The sequence below is a fragment of the Musca vetustissima genome, unplaced genomic scaffold (genome assembly GCF_032173495.1).
Source record: "Musca vetustissima isolate MV318-11 ecotype Yass unplaced genomic scaffold, APGP_CSIRO_Mvet_v1 utg4710, whole genome shotgun sequence".
NCBI lineage: Eukaryota > Metazoa > Arthropoda > Insecta > Diptera > Muscidae > Musca > Musca vetustissima.
Window position 1 is genome coordinate 353857 of NW_026882587.1, and position 18655 is coordinate 372511.

The 18655-nt window shown below is 37.4% G+C and overlaps 1 protein-coding gene across 1 annotated transcript in view; it reads right to left on the reverse strand.

Annotated features, from left to right (window-relative positions):
• The window catches only part of LOC133329118 (reversion-inducing cysteine-rich protein with Kazal motifs), an 82088-nt gene that overhangs the window by 27914 nt on the left and 35519 nt on the right, over nucleotides 1–18655 (reverse strand). The gene's annotated exons all lie outside the window — the stretch shown is intronic.

Here is an 18655-nt window from a genome sequence, read left to right on the forward strand (position 1 = left end):
TTCACCACCTACTCGATATTGATATTTTTAGCAAAGAGGTCTTGATACATTGATAAGCCAACATAGAAAATATCAAATATGATCTTGAAAATATTTGAAAATGTGGTTAAATATATTAATATATTGAAAATGGGCCGGTGGCATTATATTTGGACTATAGGATCGATTTAGGGAACTCAAAAATATAAATATTTGTTTATGAGTATTAGTAAAATATTATCAGCGTCTATAGTCGTTATGGACTCTGTTTCTAAAATTTACAAATTTTTCCTAATTGCGTTGGAAGTACCAGAGATGTGGGATCTGTATAGCTGTTATTATACTAAATCTATGGTAGGTATAGATATTAATGTCTGCCAACTTCAGACGACTAAGGATTCAACGCTTTAAATAATATTTATATTTTATATTATATATCTGTGGGGTAGGTACCAGAAAAATCTACGTTCAGATGCCATCATTTTCAGGATTTAAAGGCAAGATACCTTAGTAAGTACTCAAGCAAAGATACGGAATGAATCTACTTAGGCAAGGATACGAACGGGTTCTACTGCAAGAGACCTTAGTTAGTATGGTGTTTTGTGATAGTTGGTTTTTCTTGTTCCGACAAAAAAATAATGTTCCAAAGTACAGACAATGATAACTGGCCGTGCCTAAAAGTCTATTTTTATCCATTTCCATGAACAAATTCGATTAAAAATTTATTAATACCGAAAAAGAAGTGGAACTTGGACTTATAAATGCATAGAACGTAAAGAAAGATTTGATGCCACATAAGAATTTACTAAACAAAATTTGAGCGAATTCGTTCGTTCGGAATTCGGATTGACCTAAGCTTCCCAAAATATCGAATAATGGGATGTTACCCGGAAACATGAGACAATATCGATCATTTTTGGTAGGGAGATTTTTTACTCAACGACAACTCAAAATATAAAATTACAGATAGCTTGGTTGAAGCACGAATCCAATCTCCCCAAAATACCGAATGGGATGTAGCGTTATATGGGGGATTTCCTAAAAAGTGAACCAATATTTATCATGTTTAGTTGGAAGATTTGACACTCCATAATAACCTGAAAAATCAAATTGGATCCATTTCGGTTAAAAAAGTTCCTAAACCCCTCGTGTAGAGTTATATGGGGGCTTCCCTAAAAAGGTGACCAATGTTGATAATTTGTAGCAGATTTCATAACCAAAGCGAATAAAAAATAACAAATACTACCCTAAAAAAGGGGACAATATTGATCATTTTCAGTAGGAAGATTTGATACCCGATGAAAATCAAACGTAGGAAATTACATACAATTCGGTTTAGAAACGTGCCGAAAATCCCCATAATACCAAACCGTACATCGATAAACCCCATTTACAATACCGATCATTCTAGGTGTAATAGGAATGTGATTGCAAAATTTCAAAGCTCTATCTCAAATATTGCGATCTCTATCGTAATATTTCCTGCAAACGGGACGACAAAGTTAAAATACACTCCATTTGATGGTGGAGGGTAAAAAAATAGATGTTACGAAAAGTCTGTCCTGTTGTGCGCTCTAAAAATCAAATCTCCGAGATCGGACTTTGTGTCATTAGTGAAGTCCTTCAGTAGTTTCCATTCAGACCCCCTCATGTCATCTTGGTCATGGTGAGCCAAAGCTAGGTATTGGCATTAGTAACGTTCCAGTGTTTCGCTCTCTTACTGCATGCTCCGGACCAGCAGTTTCGGACGCTTTTAATCTTGTGTAGATGTGCCTGCAGACTGAGATGTTCTGTGCGTGTCTAGAATTAGATTTTAACCAGTTTAGACGCTTGGGTTCGAGGATTTTCTATGAAGAGTCCTGTCCTTCCTGCTTGACGAGTGCCCTTTGTGTAACAACATTTCCCAGAGAGCATTTGTCCTACTGTTCCGTTATCCAACGAGTCGCTGTCTAAGAAAATGTTATGTCTCTCATATCGACGCCTCCGAACCATAGTATGCTAAGTCGACTTAGCATGTTTTAAAGTTCTTCACGTTTTTAGATACAACGGTCTTTAATTTAAATTCACTGAAATTTTGGTAATCATCGGCCAATCCAAACCAAAGTTATAAGCAAAAATGTACTTAGCATGGCACGTAAGATTAAAGAAACTTCCATACTTTGAAAGCTTCTACTGAAAAACTCACTTTTCAGACTTAGCATACTATTCTTCGGAGGCGTCGATATAAAGGTTCTGCCCTATTTTTATCTTATCTTCCGATTTATTGTTGGGTTGTATTTCCTTACAATAATATTCAATCAAAACAATTTAACTTCACCTCAAAATATTGTTCTTGCCTTAAGAAAATCGGTTTGATTAAATTATTGGTGAATTTTTAATAATTGCTCGGCCGCACATTCTGCTTAGAAAGTATTTAAGTTATATTCCGAAAAATATGTTTGCTTTAAAACCTCTGATTTGGTTGGGTCCTTCCGGAACGAACTAGTGCAAATGAACTATTCCGTAAAATGAACGATCCGCACTAGGTCAGACTATTTCCTTCATATAACTCCCTTTGCTTCAGTCGTTCCTTTTTGTTATCGTTCACATAGTTCTCCTCATCGCTCATCTAGAGCTTCCCATTCATTATGCGTATTGAGGAACGATATTGCCAAACTGTATCAAACTTCTTAATGGTAAGAACAGCTTTACAAAGCACCCTCATATAAGTATATCCAGGTGGCCTTCAGCATTAAAGTCCATCAGATTTATTGTTTCCTATTTCATTTACAGGATCATTTTGCAAAATAACAAAAAAAATATTTCAAATTTGCTGTTGCGATACAGACAAAAACAAAAACAATTAACCTGAAATAAAATGTGGTTTCACACGAACACCACCACCAGTAGCAGCAGGTTAGATTGCAATATTTTTCTGCATATTGTTCATGTTTTGAAACAAAAACTAAAAAAAAACACAAAAACAATATTTTTTGCAATCTTTGGCCTGCATCTTCTGATCTTCAGTAGATCGCCATGGTTGTCAATGGCTCGTTCATTCATTCATGAGATTTAAATAACGGCCGAGGTGGTGGTGGCTCATTGTGTTGTGTGGGACTGGCTGACTGGCTGGTTGGAGAGTGAGTGTAACATGATCCTGTATTTTAATTGTCATTGTTACAAATGTTTGTTGTAGTTGTTATTGTTGTTGTCGTGTTGTATAGCAATGTTAAGATCATTTTGGTCAGATAACTGCCGATACCACCATCACCACAACAATGTGTGTGACAACCAAGTGCAGCAAACGAAGCATATGTGTTGTTGTTGCGGCTGTGTAGATGGGCAAGATATGCTGGCTGGTTGTCTTGGCACAATCGATATGTATCAGCCTCTCTGTCTTTTTCCCCAGCTCTATAAAATTTGGGCGTTTTACAATTATTTTCGTGTAGGTGTTATGAAAACATTTTTAAAGATCCAATAAATATTGTGCGGAGCGATTTTTTTGCCATTTTCCTTTGTATTGCTTTTAAAGTGTAAATCGTTTCATACCTCTCCCCGTTATTATCGATTTTTCAATCATTTTGGGATCGTGTTGTTGATCACAAGGTGCAAAAAATTATGCTGAAGTGTGAAATTCGATCAAATTGAATGGCAAACGGTGTTGTGATTGTCATTGAAAGGAAAATAAATGCGATTATAAGTGTCACATTGGAATTAACGGTAAAAAAATGTATGAATAGAGGGAAGATTTTTAAGAAAATATAAATTAAATTGTGGGAAAAAATTAATATTGTGGTTTTAGAGACGAGGTCTCATAAAAATTGTTGAAGAGACTTTTCGGATGTAAACATCAACCGATCGATGATCAGATTAAAATTCGGGAGTTGCTAACAATCAGAATAATTATTGGTTTTCCCTCATATAAGTACTAACCGCATTCGACGCTGCTTAATTTCTGTGGTCTGACGAAAAATTATGTACTCTCTATAGAAAATATGGAGAAGACCATATTAGCAAAAAAACTCAACTGCTCGATGATCAGAATCGAATACTGACGTTGCAACAATCCGAGGGTGTCAAAAACAATTTCTTTTGTGATTTTATCTACAAATTAAATTTCGGAGATCGGAGAAGGTACGATGATCGTTGGAAATTCTTTGTTCTCGCAAAAAGTAATCGATAAAAGATCGTCGATATTGTGGTTTCACAGACGAAATGTAGACCTCAAAAACTATTTTGAAGAGCCTTTTCGAGGGTACATCTCGACTGCTCGATGGTCAGATTAAAATTCCGGAGTTGCTAACAAACCCAAAGGTGTCAATAACAATTCTGTGCGATTTTTTTTATTTAAGTACTGACCGCTACCGACGCTGATTAACTTCGATTATCTGACAAGAAACGGTGTAGTTTGGTGTTTGCAAAAAAGTAATCGCTAAACGATTATCGATATTGTGGTTCCAGAGACGAGGTATAGGCTTCACATACTTTTGAGAATACCCTATTCGCAACTAAATCTCAACTGCACGATGATCAGATTCAAATTCAGGTTTTGCTAACAATCCGAAGATGTTAAGAAAAATTATTCATGTTCTTCCAAGCAAATTCTTCTCGATATTGTGGTTCCAGAGACGAGGTATAGGCTTCACATACTTTGGAAAATACCCTAATCTCAACTGCTCGATGATCAGATTAAAATTCAGGTTTTGCTAACAATCCGAGGATGTTAAGAACAATTATTGATGTTCTTCCAACCAAATTCTGCTAACGAGGATGTCAAAAACAATTCCTGATGTTAATTTCGGTAATCTGATGAAAAATTAGGTACTCAATGTGATATGGTCGTTGGCAATTTTGGTGTTCGAAAAAAATAATCAATCGATAATGTGGTTTCAGAGACGAGATTTTGACCTCATTAACTCGATGACCAAGAACAAATTGTGGTATTCTTTTATCTAAGTACCAAGCGTTCTATGCTGCTTAATTACGGTGATCTGTCGAAAAACGATGTACTCAACTCGAGAATATCTCAGCTGCTCGATGATTTCAGATTTCAGTTCAAGTAATTGATAACAATGATTATTTTGCTGTTCAGTGATCAGACGAGATCGATAAACGAAACTATAATTGTGTTTGGTCGCGTTAAGTTCTCATAAAATGTCATGGAATCTTTACATAGGAGCTGAAGGTCAGGACATCAATTTTAAAGTTTAGAGAATATGTTTATACTCTCTGGAGCCAAAACACTGTATATAGACCAGCTGAGATCCAGCATATTGCTGTAAAATAGATTTGGTTCAATCCGAAAAGAACTAGTTCATAGGAACTGCTCTGCAAACGGAACTATCCGTACTAAATCCGGTTTTCATCTTCATCTAGTTCCGTATGCTCCATCATTGACTTTTCTCTCATTCTCCTTGTTCCTTTTGACCCACTCATTCATCTAGATCTTGCCGTTTATTAATCGACTGATGTGTACATATGAACGATTGAACTCAGAGGAACTATGGAACTAAATGAATGACTTAGTTACTTTTGCGGAGAGAACCAAAATAGATGAGCGATCCTCAAGACACAAGTCAAGGTTAGGTGAGCTATTGACGAAATTTTGTAGAAATCGGGGAATTAAGAATATCAACAGAAGAAGCTAAATGTGATCGGAACGTTTTGCGTTGTTTTATAGAGTGAACTACGGATATTGTTTTTCGTCCAGCTTAAGAGAGCCATGGAGGCTTTATAAGCTAGTTGAAGTAAAAGTAGAACTTGCAATAGGCTATGTAGACAACTCAAATTTTTAGGGGTCCTCATAGACTATCTTCGGGAAAATAAATCTTTGTAGGCGCCTGAAATCCAAGAAGTCATTAAAAACAAAACAAATAATACCCAAAGTGTCTTTGTAGATGATATGAAAATCAAGGATTGTTTGGTATATCGCCCTCATGTCATTTTAATATCTCCCCAATAATTGCACACCCAAATTATTTAAGTGTGTTAACACCTCTCATAACGTGCCCCAGGTTGTTCTAACCCGCATCTAGCTGAACATTCCCGTAAAGCTTTATTTTGTTTGTGCCACAGGCATAAGCTGAACATAAGATTTATTATTGACTTACAGAAACCTCCCAGACTACCTGCAGCGCATGCGCCTAGAATTTATGTGCGGTGATTTTTGCACTGTTCGTACGCACGCTTAGTTCAGCACATCCGCCGCAGTACACCGAACCGCATGATGTCGCTGTCAGTTGTAGTTAAGGTAACAAATATTGCCAGCAACAACAAGAGTAATGTGATTTTTTGTTGTTGTGAATGCATATTTAAAAGCCACCTAATGACTACAGTAAGGAATAAACGGGTTAGGCATTTGACAGCTAGGGATGCACAGTGGGTGTTGTGGGGGAGAGTTTGTTCAGAAATTTTAGAAATATTAATATAGCGATTAAATAAAAGGTGATAATGGGAGAAATCAGGAAATATAATAATGAAAACCAAAAAGTTCTGAGGACGAGGTGAATTCAAGGGAGTGTCTATGTAAGACTTAATTCATTTATGAAGTTCCATTGATTGCAGGGACACCTAAACAGATAGATTATGAGATTAGAATGCACGCGTTGTTAACAATCCTATATTGTCAAGAACAATGGTTTATGCTTGCTAAAAATAATTTTATAAAGGTGTCGAAAGCGCCATAGGGCACCTAAGGGTTTTTATGTAGTGACAATGACTATTATGTAAGGACCAACTCCTTGTGTCTTCAATCATTTTTAGGATCATTTTATCGGATGTTATATGTTAATAGGCAATCGCAAATATTCGATGATCAAAGTCATATTAATGCAATGGTATCACCTTATGTCGATTACTTGAAGAAGGTGTACCCAGCATATGCTTATACAAGAGTTTGTATACTGTTTCTCATAGGAAGCGACAGAGTTAATGTTGAGAGAAAAAAGGAATTTCAAATAAATAATCCCTTGAAGTACAGAAGATGGGGCAACAAAGTAAATCACAGGATTTTTGTATGAATAAAAGCCTATGAATTCGTGGAGAATTGATCATCATACTATTCTAAATATAAGATCTCACGTGTAATAATATAATTTTATTGACATCCGACTTGGAGAACATTGAGGTAAACTTCAAAACTTTCGGAAAAGTGTAAAAAAGTGCTGGAGTGATTATCTGGGATATCGCAAAAAGTTAAAATGTTGCGCTTTGGACGAGATTCATTTGGCATTTATACCCAGACTCTGATGAAGAAATATAAAAAAGTCTCGAGGCATTCGGATTCGGAATGATAACTATAATGCCGTAGATTTCAATCGAATCGACGATCAGCTTCATCGAAAGAAGATAAAATAAAAATGAATAACCTAGTTTCTTTTGCGGAGCGATTTGCATTAGGAACGAGATTGCAAAAATCGAATCCCCAATATGCAGTTGAAGAGTTATGGTGTGCCAAGTGGATGTCGGGCATCTGATATACCATCCAGATCTCAGTTGTGCCAACACCATTTTGGTTTGTCGTGGTAGCAGCTGCTATCGGAGGCGGGTGTTCTCCGAGGATTGTTTTCACCTTGTACTGAATTGTTGAATCGAATTGCTTCCCTGATGCAGTCTTCGGGCGGTATTCTGGCAGGATTGAATATTTTTCCATTGCGTTGCACAAACGATGGCGGACCTCACTTGAGTCATTGTATAGCCTTCTATGTCAGTTCCACAAGTGCTACAGGCAAATGTTTCAAGAAATGGCCATGGCGAACTTTCCTACTAAAAATTAAAAAATATTGGTCCATTTTTCCCAATTTTTGGGAATTTTGGGCAGTAAGGGCACGTACAGAACATTTGTTCTATGAGCCGAGCTAAAAAAAGATTTCCAGGCGCGTCGGTCTTGTGCGCAACTTTCTAATTTGAAAGGACATGTTTCGATATGGCATCTTCCACTTGATAAAGATCGAATTCGTGACCTTCCCCTTCTGCGTGAACCATCACTTTTATATGTCTTTTGAGCTTAGGCATCTTCATCCATTCTCACAACATGACCTAGCCACCGAGTATAGATGGGCAACTCGTGCTTAATTCCACGGCTATATTCACAGCCGACGCTGATCGTACCGTAGATCTTTCAGATAATTTTTCTCTCAAACACTCCAAGAGCTGTCTTATCTGCTTGCGCAGGTACACATGCTTCGGATCCATACACCATCATGTGTAGTATCAGCGTCTTGTAGGGTGTGAGCTTGGTGTGGTGAGATGTGCCCTTATTACCAAATTGCTTACTCAGACCATATTAGCATATGTTGACCAACACTATCTTTCTCCGAATTTCAAAACTGATGTCATTAGTTTTATTTATGGCGGTGCCGAGTCTACTGGACGTCTTGCGCTTTGATTCCATCAGTTTGGTCATTTATTGCCAGACTCCTTCTCAATTTGTTCAAAGGTGGCTGTATCCGCTCTCAATGTTCGACAAAAACACTCTACCAAAAATGAGCCATATTGGTCCACTTTTTAAGGGATATTTTGGACTTTCTTCAACCACATGTAGTATTTCGATTTCTCATTGAGTTATAGCCCCATAAAACCTCAGCATTTAGTATTTAGAGGATTACCAAGCGGCTGAGACGTAACGCGATAATTTAGGTGTGTTCAATGTCCTATGTTTCACTTTTCATATTCACTTCCGCCCTTTTGACTTTCGCGAAGTAAAGTATCGACAGTTATGTTTGTTTTGAGGCTCCCTCTCAACGAATTTATACATATGACACCCATTCCTCAAACCTACTGTCTGCAATCTTCATGCTCACGTTGGGCGCCATTTATTTTTGTGTTTGTTGTTTTATTTTTTGTATTTAAATGAAATTTCCCATATAAGGTTTGCATTTCAACATGAACGCCAAAATATTGTCGTAAAATTACCAAAGTTGGTCCACGTTTTGGTATAGCCCCCCCTAAAACCTCAATTTTTTGTATTTTGAGAAATACGAAGTCGCTGTACGGTCACGCAACATTTTCAAAGCGCCGCGAAATATCTGTCTGTTTTTCTGGTCACTCTTGAGGACACAATTATTACCCGAACGTCACGAGATTTTTCACAGAGAAAGAGGTCTGACCATGGAATAAGCATGACTGTTTTGATGATTATCGGTTAATATTTAGCGGGCCAAATGGACACAGATTTTTGTGTGAAAAATAACAAACTTTATATTCTATGGGGTATATATTTACTCCTGAAGGACATAGACCCGAGAAGTTGATAGTATATAAAATAGGAGTGGTTGACCTATAAATTGATACTTATACGTATACCTTTAATGTATGTATAGTCCTGCCATTATCACACTAGAGGTGGGAAAAGTCTGGGAAATGTCTAGGAATTTTTGTTTAATAATGTTTAATAATAAAGTAGTCCCCTTCCAGTCACACCAAATGCATAGCCGTTAGTCCTGGTTTGGTCACCGTTTGAGGTGTTTCATTGCTCTTTGACCACGACCGTTTTCGCAAAGGGTTATAGTGTGTGATCAATTTCTCATCTCCAATCACCATCCGTTTAAGAAATGGGCCTATCTTATACCGTTTGGCCAAGGCTTCGAAGATGGAAATTCAATCCATCCCATTTTTTTCTGTTCATTGGTGTGGCACTCATATATATTTTCGTTCGATTTAATGTAAATGGTGCACCAACGTCCCTACGTATCTTTCTATTTTGCATAGCGTACAGAACTAAGTCTGCAATGAAGTGTGTTAAATTTCGTAAAAATCGGTTTAGATTTAGATGTAGCTTCCATATTTCCGTCCGATTTAACGTTAATTGAGCACCAAAGTCCCTATATATCTTTTGATTTGCACGAAATTTGGCATACCGTACTGAATTGAGTCTGGAATTTTATGTCCTAAATTTCGCGAAAATCGGTGCAGATGTTATAGAATTATTAAAACCCCTACCAAACCACTGTGCAGGGGATTTAAAAACAATTTAAATATCCAAAACTAGTAAAGCTACAAAATAACACAAACTTCTTTATGTTTCCAGACGATTGAACAAATGCAACAAGTTTTTTTTTTTCATTTTCATTTAATTTCAGGTCCAAAACGAATATTGTTTACCGTGGACGGACGGGTAGCTTCTCTGCCAGCCAAATCAAGAAAAAAAAACTGAATATACATTTTATCAAGTTAATTGCTTTCGAAGTCATTGCCAATATCTTAAGGCCTACAACGTCATCATCGTCGTCCTCCTCTCATTGACAATCAACAACGATGATGCTATTGACAATGGCACAAAATATCAGCTGTATAAACAACAGCCCACCACCAACCAAGCAATCGACAGCCAACCAACCAAACGGATAAATGAATCAATGAATGAATCGTTTCCAAGCAAAGGAGTGCTACATTGCCAATGAGTAGACAGGATTTCAATTTTCACAGCTGGATTTGCAAATCGCAAATTTATTTGTGTTTCAGGTTCGTTTTTTTGTATTTTCTTCTCCTTCGTTTTGACTAAGTGGGTGTCAAATCTGGTTGTTTTCGAGTTTTTTTTGCAATTTTATTGGAATTACATTTGCATTCGTTAGCCAAACAATTTGTTTGGCAACAAGTGTTCCAAGACACTAGACGGAATTTTGGAATTTTTTTGTTGGCTTTAAGAGACCCCAAACATTTGTTAATTAAATGGCCATAAAAAAGAGCTTTGACTGGAGATTTTTGTTATAAATCTGTTAGTCATAATAATGGTGAGATAGTGGTCGAGGTGGTGTTATGGAATTCATATATTCCCACCCTGGGCCAAATGGTCAAAAATGCCTTGAAATTATTGTTTATTGTTATATTGAGAGTACGTGTGTGTGCTTTTTTCATAACCTATAAATGCCAAGTTACTTGATCACCGTTAGACCATAAACTTATTTACGATCATGCACATGTGTTTGCTTGGCCCCAGAACTATGTGCTAGCTTGCCCAGAATTACAACAAGCAACACATGTGTGCGGGTTAGGTGGTTCGCTGCAACTCAATACCCATTTCATGGTAAGCTGTCGTTACAATACCATTACCAAGAATCCGGTTATTTAATGCCCTCGCCAATACCTAGTGGTCTATGCAAAAAAAAAAATTGTGTTTCTTCAAAACGGCACACTTTCGTCAGAGACACCTTCAACAGCAGTGAAAAGCCCCTCCTCACCCTCCAATCTTGGCTTAAGACTTGGCCGAAGAGCAGAAGCAAAGTTGAAAAGATTTATTACCGCCATTTCCAATCAAAGGCTACCGGTTGGCGATGTGCCTTGAATTTTCGATTAGCTATGCCCTGATTTTAGGCTTTGTTGGCCAGGCGCGAAGTCTTCCAATGAATTATGGTGATAAAAATAATGCAGAGATTTGATAAAATATTGTCGGCTTTTTTCTTTATGTATGCGACCGATTATGATTTCTGTGGAATGGAAAATATGTGTGTGGCATCCGCCAAGTTTTTAGGTGGCATGGGCTGAGAGGGAATTTTTTTATATTAAAAAGAAAAAAATTCAAATCTAGCGGTAGAGTATTTAAATGAAGAAATATGAATCTGGAACCAAGAGACGTCGAAAAATACATAGTCTCTGCAAGAAAGTGGAACCCATACTAAACAAATATCAATCGTTTCGATTCAACGAAGCAATTTGTTGCATATTGTCAAGTTTTCACAAGGAGTATCAAGTGTCCGAACAGCGACCAGAGGGATTGCTACTACTTCATCCGAGCCGACTACTTTAATCCAAGTCGATTACTAAAACCCGAGCCTACTGCTATAAGACAAACCGACTACATCAACCAAAGCCGACTTACCCGAACCGACTACATCAACCAGAACTACTATCACAAACCGAGTGGCCTACTATCAACCGAGCTGTTACTAAATCCCAAGTTAATAATACAACCAAAGCCAAATTCAACAGTTGCAACCTACTACTACAACCCAAATCCGTACCACATCCTAGACGGTGCGATTTCTAACCCAATGAAACGATAAGCCCAGAATCTAATAATTTCATATTACAAAATAAATTTAAATGTTTGAAGAACAAACATGTCAGATACCGGAAAATGTTCTCAAGAGTCTGAGCCGACTTCCCATGGCGGAGCAAATTGACAAAATTGGATGCCTCTACGAGAATTAAAGGAGACTGCCACAGTTCTCGGACATCACCAACGTAGCATCAGGTCTGATAAATGACGTAGTCTGGCACCACCTCCCCATAATCGTCTCCGTAAATAGACCACCCGATTTCATTACCTCTGAACGCCAAACTTTCCTGAACCTTGGCAAAGGTGCAGTCATTTTACTAATCGCCTTTTCAGAGAGCTGTCCATCCCGGAAGGAAGGACGATAGAAGGGCTGTCACGTTTAGCGACTTAACGATGACTGATACGAAGGGGTGCGCGAGTTTTCTTAACCGGCAGTTCATACAGCTCCCCGAGAGTGACAGAGCGATTAGGAGTGTGCTTCGTCGAATTTGAGACCTCCGACCGGTATCACTACAATTTGCAAAGTATGATGTTACAGATTTTATTCGAAACGCTAAGTTATCCAAAGTGTTGGGCACGGAAGGAATCTCAATGGTACCTAATGAACCTGAAGTAGAGCACTTCACAGCTGTACTTAACCTAGCCACCCTCATTGTTCAGGAATCCTGGAAAATAGGCAGGGTGGCCCCTCTACTGAAGCCAAGCAAGGATACCTGTAGAGGTGAATCGTACAGTTCGATTCCCCTTCTGTCTCCAGTAGCAAAGACACTTGAGTCACTACTCCTCTCTCTGATGAGAAGTAGTTTTCCTGTTCCTCAACATCAACATGGATTCCGAAGAATGCACAGCACAATTACAGCATTACACACCATAACCACACATGTAAGCAGGGGACTTATCCAGATAGATAGCACCGTTTTAGTGACTCTTGACTTATCGAAAGCCTTCGATATTGTCAATCACGACAAGCTGTTTGAGGACATATATAAGACCAATCTCCGGCTTTGTTTGAAACGTTGGATAATCCATTTATGTGTGGTCTCCAGTGATATGTGGAATTAAGAAACAGGAAATACAAACCCCGTAGATTGAAGGAATTTCGCCAAGGTGGGGTAATATCTCCGGAATTGTTTATCCTCCACATTAATGAAATTCCGCAACCAACTGGACGGTGCAGAGATTGTAATATTTGCGAATAATTGTATTGATCTGAGGAATATGAAAATATTCGTTACAAAATCAAGAGCCACACTGTTCATCAGATGGACGACTAAAATGAAGCTCCCGCTGAACATAATGGTCGATGGAGAACTGATTCCGACACAGACTACCCCAAGATACTGGGTGTAACGTTTGATAGCCTTTTCAAGTCTTCTGCGCATGTTAATGCTTTATGCGTTAAGCTGAGAAGCAGGAACACTTGGGGCAAAGAAGCAGAGTAGAAGCCCCGACAAACACGAGTAGACGTAGCTCAACTATGAACAGGATGGTGCAACCGCCTCAATTCCAATTGGGCAAGAAGCATGTAAGTGTTCGTTAGTAGTTCAGCAGTAGTAAAAAATAAAATTGTGTCAATTGATTATCCTGCCCTATACCTTTTGGACAGTTCTGGAACCTGTCATATTTGTCTATAAAGAAGTTTAGTATAGGGTTATGAGAATACATAAAAAATCCTTTGGACGCCATTAATTTAGATATCACATGCTTTCAATAATCTTTGCTGCTCTTTAGACATTCTTCTTCAACATCTCTGTCCACCGATCTCGAAATACCGTAACGACTTTTATTTTTTAGAGGTTAATATTGCGATCTCCTCGATGAGTTTAAACTCTATTTCTCTTTCCTGGAGGTCCGAGAGACCACAATTTCTTTGATATCCTTTATAGTTTAGAGATGATACGATTGTAGATTTTTCGATCGTTATAGGGATTATCGAAAAATCGACAATCTTCAGGCTCAGATATAAAACCACTGCAGAAGATTCGTTTTTCCCGACTTAGCATTATATTGGTTAGTTGACTAATTTCACTTTGTGTTTAAATTCAAGCACATTCTTTCATAACTCAAATTTTGGGTGAAATTTCTTTTGTGAAAATAAGCATTTCTTCAAATAGCTCGATCGCTATTTTAATTGTCTAAACGTTGTGCGCCATTTTTGTAAATTAGTTTATATTTCGTAATTCTATTTAAATAAGATTTTCCTTATAGGCTTTGCATTTCAACATAAAATTGACATCATTAAAGTCAAATAAGTGACATAATTACAAGTTTAACACTTCGCTTGAATACTTTTCAAAACTGAATTACAGTTATGTTGCTGTACACACAGTTCTCTCGAAGCTTTAAATCAATTTCGAAGACAATTTCTTGTAATTAGTTTAAATTACTGCTTCATTCATACATTGAGCTGGGACAGAAAAAAGACTCCAATCCCCTTTGGTGTGGATGATGTCGTTTGTGATCCATACAACTATGGTGGAACACCATTCGAAATAAGAATGGACCAATAAAAACAAAAAAAAAACGTGACGCTCCATTAAGTTTCAACTGTCACAAAGCAGTGGTGTTGGTGGTGTCAGTGTTCGGTTATTGGATTCCCTCTGTATGGGTTGTTTATGAAGAACACATGTTTTTCATCATCTCCGTTATGCCCCATGATAGCTTAGTAGCCGTTGCAGAAGTCAGAAGTTTACAGTAGCAAATGCTATTGGGGTTACAATGAAAGCATACACATTATAAAAATATTATTTTTGTATCAAACGAAAATTATTATCAAAATAGTCTTCTAACCAAAGAAAAGGATGATCGCAAGCGCACACTCGAAATTTCGCATAAATCCTGAAGATTTATTTGTTTTTTTTTAGTTCAATAGTTGGTACACGTCAGGTAATTCGGTCACTAAACAGGAGTATCTAGATCTAGATTATTAGTTAAATGAAAATGAAGTATGAGAACGACAGTTTCAAAAGAAACGAAACAAAAGAACCGCTCCTTGTACCGTTCGTTCCTTTGCTAAATAGTTATGAATTATGAGAACGAGTACAAAAATGAACCTCACCTAGTACCGATCGTTCATTTTGCATAATAGTTAGTTTTGAATTAGTTCGTTCAGGAACAATCCAACTCAACAGAACATTGTACACATTTTGAATAAATCCTGAAGGTTTTGCCTTAAAGTCGAGAAAATTCTGTCAGTCATGTGAAAATAAGAGTTGGATATTCTTGTTCTTCCTTTCAGTTCAATCGTTCATTGGTATACGTCAACAGGAAGGTCTAGATCTAGAAGATCAGTTAAATGAAAATGAAGTATGAGCATAAGTACAAAAATGAACGACTGTTTCAAAGGCACGAATGAAAAGAACCGCACCTAGTACCGATCGTTCATTTTGCGGAATAGGTCGTTTTGAACTAGTTCGTTCAGGAACAATTCAACTCTACTGAACATTGTCGTCTCCTGTGAGAAATTATGGATATAAAATTAAAATTGGAAATTTGCGAACTAAGGATAATAATATTGGGTTAGGAAGATACTCTGATTGCGGTGAACATTCCATCTGTGGCAGCTTAATATCAGAGTCTGAAGACTGCAGACAGAATTGGTGACGTTGTGATTCCATATCGACATCGATAAAGAGGTCGATACAGATTGTTACATGGAAATATGGATTATTAGGGCATTGAAGAAAGAGCTCTTTAAATTCGCTGAGGATTACGGTGAGGATTTAAGGGAACCCCGCCCCCCATTCCCGATTTTAATTTTTCAAAGAATTTCAATGGACTGGTAAGTCAATACCAATGGTTGTTAAGGTGTATAACTTTGCACATATATAATTGAAGATTTAAAAGAGCAGAAAAATAATTTACAAAAAAATTTTGTTATTGTTTTGTTGTTGTTTTTTGTAATTAAAGAAAAGTCCTTATTTTTGATGGCGGGCATGATAACTCCTCACTGGAACATCGGAATCCGAAAATTCCAACGGTGTTAGAAAGAGTACATGTCTGGCTCTGGTATGAACTAGGATTATTGACTTCGCTCTAAAATTAACAAAATGGTTGACCTTTGAAAAAATATTTTTACCAAAACCAAGTAAAAAAACCAGTAAGGAAAGTAGTAAAGTCGGACGGGGCCGACTATATGATACCCTTCACCACTTTGAGTATATTCAACAGATGAATCCTAACAGACGTCGCATTTTTAAAGGAACAGTAAAATGAAATTGGAACCATAAACAGGTTATTCTGCAACCGATAATAAATTGTTCATTTGGTAAGATCTTCAGGATTCAGGAAACTTAACACACATCATTCAAGACCTAATTTGTTACGCTGTGCCAAATTTCGTGCTTAAATCGACTCAAAAAGTGATTCTATGCATATTCTCAAACGGAACCATGTGTCTGTCTCATTTCCTTTTGCCTCTTACAAACATATGCACAAAGACATAATACCCTGTACCAGAAAAAAGAATTTGGTTCAAGAACCTCAAAACCTGGGGCTACCAGAAAAAATTTACCGATATTTATAATTTATAGTGAAGAGATGTACTACCTAATAAGAACTCGACGTACTAAATTACAGTCAATTTGGTCCAAAAATACGATCAGAACCCCCAAAAAAGAAAAAGAAAAGAATTCATTTATAAAACGAGCCCAAGAACCCGAAAATACCGAAAATTGGGGGTACCCTTATATGGGGTACCCCCATATAAGGGTATTGCTACCCAATAAGAACTCAAAGTACCAAAATTTCAGCGAATTCGGTCCAAAAAATGCGATCAAAACCCCCAAAATACCGAAAATTGGGGCTACCCTTATATGGGGACTATCCGAAAAAATTGACCTATGTTTATAATTTTTAGTAGGGAGATTTGCTACCCAATAAGAACTCAAAGTACCGAATTTCAGCGAATTCGGTTGAAAACCGCGCTCAAGAGCCCTAAAATATCGCAAAATTGGGGGTACCCTTATATGGGGGCTTTCCGAAAAAATGGACCTTTATTTATAATTTTTGGTAGAGAGATTTGCTACCCAACAAGAACTAAAAGTACCAACTTTCAGCGAATTCAGTTAAAAAACGCGCTCAAGAACCTCACAATACCGAAAAATTGGGTGTACCCTTATATGGGAGCTATGCCTAAACGTGGACCGATTTTCTCCAATTTCAATAGGGTTCGTCCTTGGGCCAATTAAGTGACCTGTGCCAAATTTCATCCAAATCGGATCATAAATGCGACCTGTACTTTGTTAACAAAAATACATGGACGGACGGACGGACGGACAGACGGACGGACGGACGGACAGACGGACGGACAGACGGACATGCATAAATCGACTCAGAAAGTGATTCTATGCATATTCTCAAAAGGAACCATGGGTCTATCTCGATTATTTTTGCCTGTTACAAACATATGCACAAAGACATAATACCCTGTACCACAGTGTGGTGAAGGGTATAATAAGGAAGATCTTCACCGATTGGCTTTATCCTAGTTCATACGATAGCTATACACTCACAGAGAAACGTGTAAAAATTTGGAATCGGTTGGGTTATTAGTTTTTGAGTTATCGTGCCTGCCATTCGCAAAAAAATGTTTAGAGAAAAACGCGTTTAAAGTTTGAGAAGCCCTTCAGCCGTCACTTGATGCTGACACAATAAATCGGCTATATCTTCAAGAGTTCTTGAGATTTTCACTTGAAATTTTTTGGGGCATTCTTGAAGTAGTGTAGATTCGAATTATATCAACAAAAATTTTGACCCCGAGAATGGGGGGGGGGGTCCCCTTAAAGAAACAAAATATGTTTTTGGGAATCGGTGGCGGTCGAGGAACAGTTACAAAAGAATATCAAAAGTTCGGCAGCGACTATGAAAAGTGAACTGAAGCATTTGATCTATACCAAATGTAGCCTTTAAGAAGGGTTCCAGTCGTTTAAATCGCAGTTTCTGAAAAATACCGCCATGACCTACAATAACAAATCTCTGGCTTAACGTGATAAGGCATTAAGTACACTTTTTTAGAAATTGAGATTCTGATCTACATAATGTTATACTTATTGTTGTTTTATAGTGATGGGTAAAATCGCTAAGTTATTACGTGTCGCTGGCTGTTTTTGTATCTCCTGTGAAATTGTAAAATATGGACTTATTGCCTTTACATGTTATGCCAGTGTATTGGGACAACTGAGAAAAATCGAGAAATTTGCAGCAAATTTTTAGGGACCTGCTAATCAGCCAAAAACGAACGTGGGGAATCTTCAAAATATAAAATAATAGATATTGAAGGAGTATTTATCTGCTAAGGAACTTTGAAGTATCGAAATGGAGACACAAGTAGAAGGTGTTCTGAAAAGTGCTCAAGTTGTCGTAGTTATCCTTGGATAATGTTTTAAGTAATTGTAAATTCCGTTTTAGAAATTAAATTTCGTGTCCCAGTCTTTGTAAGTTGAATTAAAGCAACTTTATTCGGAATGCAGGCAGGCTGACCGAATGCGATGAGTAGGACAGGTAGAAATCATAAGTCTATGATGCTTAAAGACATAAATACAGAGACTGAAGGATGATTTAGCTAGAAAAAAGCCAGTACAGATCATTGCAAAGTTGTTTCATAGGATCACAGTTGATTAAATTAATTGCTTACAACAACACAGTAGAAGGTTCCAGAAGACAGCAGAAGATGCCAAAGTTATCCTTGAAGAACGATTGCAG